The sequence below is a fragment of the Saccoglossus kowalevskii genome, chromosome 3 (assembly GCF_978046115.1).
Source record: "Saccoglossus kowalevskii chromosome 3, keSacKowa6.1, whole genome shotgun sequence".
NCBI classification, from domain to species: domain Eukaryota; kingdom Metazoa; phylum Hemichordata; class Enteropneusta; family Harrimaniidae; genus Saccoglossus; species Saccoglossus kowalevskii.
Window position 1 is genome coordinate 9,141,141 of NC_140643.1, and position 8,914 is coordinate 9,150,054.

Genomic DNA, 8,914 nt, shown 5'->3' on the forward strand with positions numbered 1-8,914 from the left:
CAACAGTCGAAACAATGTGTCACACTATCAAGACTGGTATAATTCCTTGCAATACTAAACTATTGCGGAAGAGTTTATCGTGTGAATGAAGCATTTGTCGAAGGTTGATGAGCAGAATAAGGCACGTTTCTATCACCACTTGATTATGGTCATGTGTCTAATTCATGCGATGTTCTTGAAAGTTATTACGAATTGGTAACACCCTGCTATACATACATTTATCGGTTAATACTAAAAAAAATAAGGTGAACTGTTGACTAACAATTGGCGGTTTTGGAAGACTGTCCTTGTGATAACGTCGATTACGTGTAAAGTATGCCACATTAAATTTAATTTTCTTAACTACTAGCAAATATTACAACGCAAATACAGCTGGAATTACGCTTTTCTTAAGAGCCGAATTTAGTAATTTCAATTGTGTTGGTTATTTTCCATATTCTCGTTATAACACTTATTTTACACATTTCAAGAGGTTTGTAACACAATTTATTAAGATAAAACCACAGATTTGAATATTAAGGTCTATATTCATGAATGTTCAATACATCATGAGATTCGATTCGTTTTAAAAGTCGACGAAACTGACGTATCCCGTATATATACAAATCATAGACCTATAATAACGCAAGTCTAAACCACCGGTCGAAATGATCCCCGTTGCATATCGAGTGTAGATTGATGGACATGCGGTCTCTGTCGGGCACAAACTATGCCATATTGTATCAACAAAGCCAAACATTTAATATTCATCTTATAAATACGTTGACACTTTTTTGGACATGCGAGGGCGCTGCTTTTCTCTCGCGAGATGTAGTCTCAGTTTTCGTGCGTGTAATTTCGATATTCCCAGATCGGACACCATGATACATTTACCCAGGACCTACTATAAATTCCCGTCGATCATTTCGTTTTTGAAAACTTCTACGTATTTTGAAAGATTGATATCACATAACATGGCGCATACATCTTCCATTTTCATGTCATAACCATCATCTAGGTGACTTGATTTTCTGTTAATATAAATAAACAAAAAAATCTATCTATTATCTTCTTGTGATTATCAGTGACACTCCACAAACCTCTGAGGTTCGTCGTTTACCTACAAATGATGAATTGAATAAAATGGCACTTGTGAAGGCAAGGTTTTCTGTAACGCCATTGACTAACGTTAACATGTCATTAAAACTATGTCATTTGTTTTAACTCAATTGTCCGAATTAATGCTTTAATGTTTTGATTTTTTTATATGTTCCTGTGACTAATTTTTAAAAATACAATTTAATTTTTCGATAAGAGTCGTAATAATCTATGTTTTTTGAATTAAATATAAAACACCTTATAATATACATTGATCAATATTTGTAACCCAGAATAAATATGCAATATGTTAGACAAGATACAACGTTTTCATAGAAATGTTGACACGACGTAGTGTGATTGTTTTGAATAATAATCATATGATTTGCATATGACAAAACTATCCATTGGGCAGGTAGAATGTAGTGTAATGTAATAATTTCCTGTAGATATGACATGCGTATGTGTCACAAGAGACATATACTGTATTGGTTTATTTTTGAACAGTAGTAAATAAATAATTTTAGGTCTTTTTTTTTACGTAAAATGACGTTAAATTGTTTACGTTAAAGGTTGAAATGTCTTTTTGGCCAAACTTGGAGAAATTAGTTTAGTTATATTTGTAACTTTAGGGTGAAGGCCGATCATGCAAATCAACAGGATTGAGTTGTTAAATGTAGTTTCTGATTAGCTATATTATTCAATGACTTATAAAACAACCAACACTCCGGTAGACTGATGAGACTCTAAATTTGTATTTTGATATTTTAACTGATATTGATTAAAACATGATTTGCTCATGAAAAGCATTTATATTATATATATATTTAGATTAAAAATTATAGTTTATTCAAAACCTACAGAAACGTGTCAAAGTAGAATGTCCTGCAATTAACGACAGCTTTAAATGAACGAATGATAATGTATTTAAAAACTTTGTTCACATCTTATATAAAACAAGTCATTTTAATGACACAGTCCTCGTCCAAAATTTTGTGATCTGACATTTCAATTTGATGCTGATGGCCGCAAGTCAGCCATATTTGTTCGAATCACGATAAAAATATGACGTGCACCTATATGTATGATCACCATACCAACTTTTATCCAAATCGGCACAGTCTTCTCCGAGAAACAGCTGCGGACACGTTTAGGTATCAGAAATAGCAAATTTTACATCCAAAATGGCCGCCAGTCGGCCATTTTTCTCCGATCACGAGGTAACTTGACGCTCTTATGTAAGACATTATGTATTGTTTTCATGTAAAGTTTGAATGAAATCCGAGATATAGCTCCGGACGTACGGACATACGTACGGTCGGAACGAACCCAAATTAATAGTCCCCGTTTTCGCACTTCGTCCGAACGGGGACTAATAAGTATACCTTTGCTACTATTGAACCAGCAACGCAGTACATCTTCCAGGGGTTGCGGGGTTTGACTAAACTGACTAGGTAGATTCCATATGCCAACATCTTCTACTTTCCAGGTTAAGTTGACGCATGCGTACAGGGGTTTCAGTGCTGGTAACACCGTTTTAACGTCGACACTGTCGTCGCTTAATTTCGACACATTCAGGGATAAATGAAGAGGAATCGATAAGACGCCATCTTGTGTTGGCCTCGTCGCTATGACATGTTGGACCGATTCTACAGATTTCAACAGCAACACTGTTCTCATACTTTTGTGAGTGCTCATATCGTTGGCTTCTGGTTGTAATTTTGAGATTCATTAATTCATTTTCAACCAGACTTACTCATCGACTTACTCAAAGATCTATATATAATTTTTCATATTCAATATTTTTATTATTATTTCGAATTGTTGATCATGAACATTTAATACAACCCATGGAAGGCATTCTACACATAAAAATAGGCGTGTATTATAAAGTATGTTAAAAAACAAGATGGCTGCAAATTGGCCATTTTGACCCAATCGCAAAATGACACATCCTGGACATGTATGTGTAATGTATGTACCAAGTTTGAGCTAAACTGACAAAGCATGTCCAATTGCAAGATACCACATTTTAAAAAACAATATGGCTGCCATTCTACCATCTTTGATCTGGTTATGAAACAAGCTGACATGAACATGTATTCCAACCTGGATTATGTATGTGCCAATTATGAAAATGGCCCATATGTTTGGAGAGATAGTTGCAGTAGTAGGATGTGAAGGTCGAAAAAGTTTACAGTTGGAATATCGAAATACTGTGTTGCAAAAAATCAAAAAATTCGATTATAGTGAAAAAAGTTGGATAAATTAAAAAATATAATGTGTGAATAATTGGAGAGTTAGTTAGAAAGTTGAAACACTAGTTTCAAAAGTTAGAAGGAATGTTAAACAACTATTTTCAAAATAGCTAAAATATGTTGGAAAGTCCAAACAACGTATCAATATTTGCGCGCAACTATAAAGATATTCAACGATTTAGTATGAAATTTTCAGTCATTTACATTCCTCTAGAAACGTTGACGCATTTATAAGAGATGTCTGCGTATCAATATAGACTTCCCATTTAAATTTATTAAATTTAAAGATTTTTTATGTAACTTTACCAACTTTGCACGCAGACTTGCATACTTTAATTTACTTTTACAAGCTTGCTTAAATACAAAACAAGCTAAGTAGTGTGCATAGTTGGAAAAGTTATGAAGAAGTCTGCAAAATAGAGGGCAAAACTAGTGAAGTTACGTTGAATGTCTATATTTCCATGGGACAAAAAACTGGTAACGATACGTGAAAACATGTAATGTTGCGTGAAAAGTTTGAAACGAAACGAAAGTCAACAAACTTTGCGTGGTATTTGTGAAAAGCCTGGACAGGACAGGAGACTGCAAAGTTGAAAGTTAGTAAAATTAAGTAGAATGTCTGTATTTTAATGTGACAAGTATGCATGGTACCAAGTTGGATAAGTTACATAGTTGCAAAAGTTTGTACAAAGTTGAAAACTACATGGAAGGTCTGATATATGGCAAATGTACAATTCTGCATGCAATTTTTGAAATGCTTTATGAAAAGTCTGCAAGATTAGTAAAATTACGTGGAAACACTGTATTGCTACATGGCTTACAAAGCTGATTGCAAAGCTGCTAAATTAGCGGGAAAGACAGCAAGTTGTGGGCAAAGCTTGTAAACTTATGTGGAATGTCGGTATTTCTACGTGGTAAGTCTGCAATGTTGAGTGCAAAAGTGGAAAAGGTACAAAGAAAACCTGCAAAGTTGTCTGGAGAGTTAGTAAAATTACGTGAAAATATTGGAAAATTGAGATTATCATGGCACATGAAAAGTCTTTATTGCTACATGGCAAGTCTGCAAAGTTTTGTGCAAAGTTGTTTAGATAACGTGAAAGTCAACAAAGCTGTGTGTAAACGTTCAAAAAAGCTAAAGTTACGCTGAATGATTGTATTTCTATTTTTGGATAGAGTGCGTGCAATGTTGGTGAAGGCACGTGACAAACTTGTATACTTTATTGAAAGTCTCCAACGTAACGTGCAAAAGTTGTAAACTTAGGTTAGTGCAAAGTTAGTAAAGTTTCGAGAAAAGTCAACAAAACTGCGTGCATATTTTATAATGCAGAATGTCGGAATTTCAGTGTGGCAAAAGACGAAGTTGATAAAGGTGCGAGCAAAAATACAAATTTTGACGATAACATAATATATAACCTTGAATGCCTGTATTTATACGTGGCAAGTGTGCAACGGGGCCTGTTTTCGTTTTGTGATTAATTTTTCTAGCATTTAATTGCGGCGTTCTCTAGGACAACAACTTAGGTCAGTTTTGCAAACACATCTACCGACTTTCCAATCACTTAGCACAGCTTTGCACGATCATTTCATCCGATTAAAACCACCACTGTAATGAACAACATTTTATAGTAATTACATGCATTTTGTCAAATTTCTTTGAACATTATAGGCACGTTTCACGACATTTTACACATATTCTATTGAAATATGTAATTTGAATGCGTGTAAACAATTTTGAGCTATCCGATTTGCTCAGTTAGTCAACGGGCCCGTGTAAGTAATTACCAATCCTGGTGAAGCTCAACAATTCATACTGACGGATCACATGATTACTTAGCTATAGTGGTTTGATGAATTTTCGGTCATTTAATGCAAATGTTTCAAAATTTATATTGATGTATGTTCTTGTTTGACCTATGACCTTTACATGCTTCTAACGGAAATTCGACAATTTGAGGTTCATTTACGAGGCTATTCATAGCTTTTTCTTCGCGGGCTTGCAAAGTACAACTACTTAGTTGAAATTTCCAAACAAATCTGTCAACTTTGCAATCGCTTTACACAACTTTGTACGCTATTCGTTAATATTATACGTTCAATTACTATGGCTGTCTGTTTATAACATTGTGTTTGCTTTCATTCGACTTCTGAGTATTTTTAACATCTTCAGGGTACGATATGACAACCACTTAGGGAACATTTGCAATCAAATCTACCAACTTTGCAATCAATTTTCACATCTTTCTACGCTATTTCTTAAGATTATACGTTTCGCTCGTATAACAATCTCTTAACACATATGCCGTTTATTACATGTCTAGGGTTAGGTGCAAGTGACAATGCAGACTCAATCCCGGAAACCAGTGTATGGTACGAACCCCCACTTCTGATATGGAAGAATGATACACAATAAGTATTGCAAAAATAGTCTTTATTGCATAAAATAAATATTAATAAATAAATATTAATTATACACACAAAATCAAATAAATATTGCAGGTGGATATTTCATCAAATACAACCCCAACACGAATGTCACGATAATATACCAATAAAAAAAGGTAAATCGGCGATGGTCCGTAGCAGCTTGTCGAGGTATGCATATGTTTTACTCACAGTTCAAAAAGCTGCGTCTTCAATAAGGAGCGATAAACATGGCACATCTTCAAAATACGCGAATTTAATGGCCTTTAATGGTCGGCGGAGTTTACTTGCGGTACTTCACAAGTGAGGGCAGTATAACTTCGTCGTACGTGGCGAACACAAAACCAGCACTCAAAACTCGTTCCCAAGCTTGCACAACGATACCCGGTCCAGCAACCACGTGTATGACAATTCGTTTCATTCTCTGTAACAACTCTTCAGGTCGACCATAATTCATTCACTTATATAACATGGCGTTTCTCAACTCCCCGGCTATATGGAGATAATTTAATACACGTCCACAACTAGACAATAACATCGCAGTAATTCATAATCTGTGCAATGAATAATCAACCAAATTACATTCAACCATAGTATATTTTAACTCAAGTATTTCACTTCTAAATACACAAAACACACAGGATCAGCCTGTCACGACAACCTCACCTGGAAAACAATTAACTTTCCCGTCCACAAGCCACATTAATTCTATTATATACAACATGCAATCTTCTCCTATACCATATTACAAAAGATACGTAAGTACGTAACATCGTTTTACTAGACCTTTGATTAATTTCTCTAACATTTGATTGCGGGGTTTGGTAGGACAACCTCGTCAATTTAATTTTGCATACAAATCTACCGACTTTCGAATCGCTTTTTCCAACTTTCCAAGATCGTTTCAACAGATGAGAGCCACCATTGTCGACTACAATCAACAATATTTTATTGAATTTACGTGCAAATTTTCAGATTTCATTACAAAATTGGTAAAGTTACTTGAAAAACCTGAATAATTGAGTACGTGCAACGTTAGAAATTGTACATGGAATGCACGAAAATATGCGTGCAAACAATGTACATTTACTTAAATGGTCCCCAAAATTGTGTGCAAAATTGGGAGTAAGGTTAAGTGGAAAGTTTGTAATGTTATGAAGAACATCTGCAGAGTTTGTAACGTTACATGACAAGTCTGCAAAATGGCGTGTACAGTTGGTAATGCTACTTGAAAAACGTTTATAAAGTTACACTGTAACGTTAACCGACATGTCCACAAAGTTACGTACAAAGTTAGTAAATTTACATGTTGCGTGCATTTAGTAAGATTACATAATTTGAGTGCAAAGTTGGTAAAGATATGTAAAAATACCGCAAAGAAATGTAGAAAGTTGCGTGCAAGGTTTGTAAACTTACAAAGAAAGTCTGCGATGTTGCGTGGAAAATTGGTAAACTTACATAAACCATTTAGATTTATTTAAAATGACTCCAAAGTTGTGTGTACGTTACGTGGAAAGTTCGTACAAATTAGTAAAGTATTGTAACAATTCTGCAATATTGCGTAAAAATCATGTAAAACTAAATTCAAAATACTGAACATTTTGGTACAAAATTGATAAAATTACGTGGGGACTTTGTACAAACGTAGAACTTCTGTTAAAATAACGTGACAGGGATGAAATTTTGCATCCTTGAAGTTTGTAATGTTATGTAGAGAGTCTGAAAGTTGCCTGCTCATCGGGAACAGACTTGCATTCACCGACAACAACTTAGATGTTCATCACTCATCACCAATAAATGAGAATGCAACCATGATACAACCAGGCGTTTATCGTCCTTACAGTGCTATGATAATAAAATGTTTTTTTTCACAACTTTTAAAATAACCCCTAAAACGGAGAAGTGTGGTATATTTACTTAACCACAGGTTTTCTGGCACAGGGAACGAAGGCACTGAATCAAAATCCATATTAACAGGGCAAAATGAAATCCCAATATTAAAAAATAAAAATCTCGTCCGCTTTTCCAAACTTTTAGTTTTTTCCTTCAAAATATTCACTACAAGCCATGCATGGCACAGTTCCCGTTAGTTATCAAATCTAAGTTATATAGTTTTGTTTATAGTAATATACGACAAGTACTTGTCCATATTGAGAGAAATTGTATAATTGGATGTATAATGAATAATTAAAATTCTAACATAGTCAGTCAAAGCATGTCAGAGATATGGCTCTAGAACCACATTCATTAAAACTAAATGGCAGCCAGTCGGCCATTTTTAATCTGATCAGAACTACAAATTGATGTGCAACAAGGTCTCATAATGTCCAATGTATAGGGGTAGACGATTGGGCGCTGCCATGAACAGATAAGCGCAATGCACGTGGCTCCGTAGAAAGTTGAGTAAAATTTGCTATATTGGTTGTACAACCCGTCTTAGAATAGCTGATGGCATGTCAGGAAGGTGGAATTGATACTTATTACAAAGATGCCAAATGGTCGAACGAGAGCAGAAAGGAAAAAACTGGTAGAAAGCCAAGCTGTATCTTCGAAGACGACGCCATTGGAAACTCGAGGTAAAATTACACACTTCATGAATAAAGACAATACAGTAATGGCAGGTGACGACAGCGAAGCTGACTTCAAGGAGTTCATGATAAATACAATAACACGCATTGATCAAAATATGGAGAAGTTAGTATCAGAAAATATAACTATTAACAGCAGAGTAGATGCAGTTGAGAGTGATTTAACGAAGAACAAGGAGAAGTTTGAGGAGCATCAACAAGAATTTACGTTGTCGTTTGAGAATGTGAATAAGAGGGTCAATGAACTTATGACACGTGTTACTGAACTGGAGAATGAAAATCAAGTTTTGAAAAAACAGCTACGTGAATCAAATGAAAAACAAAAGAATCAAGAAAGGTATTCACGTGAATATAACTTGCGATTCCACGGTATACAGGAAGGTGACAACGAGAAGTGCGTTGAAGTTATCGAGAAAATACTAGTGGATAAATTTGGTATGCAAGCAGGTTTAGTGGAAAATGCCCACCGGGTAAATATTGGTGAAGTAGCCAAAACAGAGAACCGGCCCTACCCAAGACAAGTATTGGTGAAGTTCTTCAGTCGTCTAAAGAAAGAAGAAATCATACGAA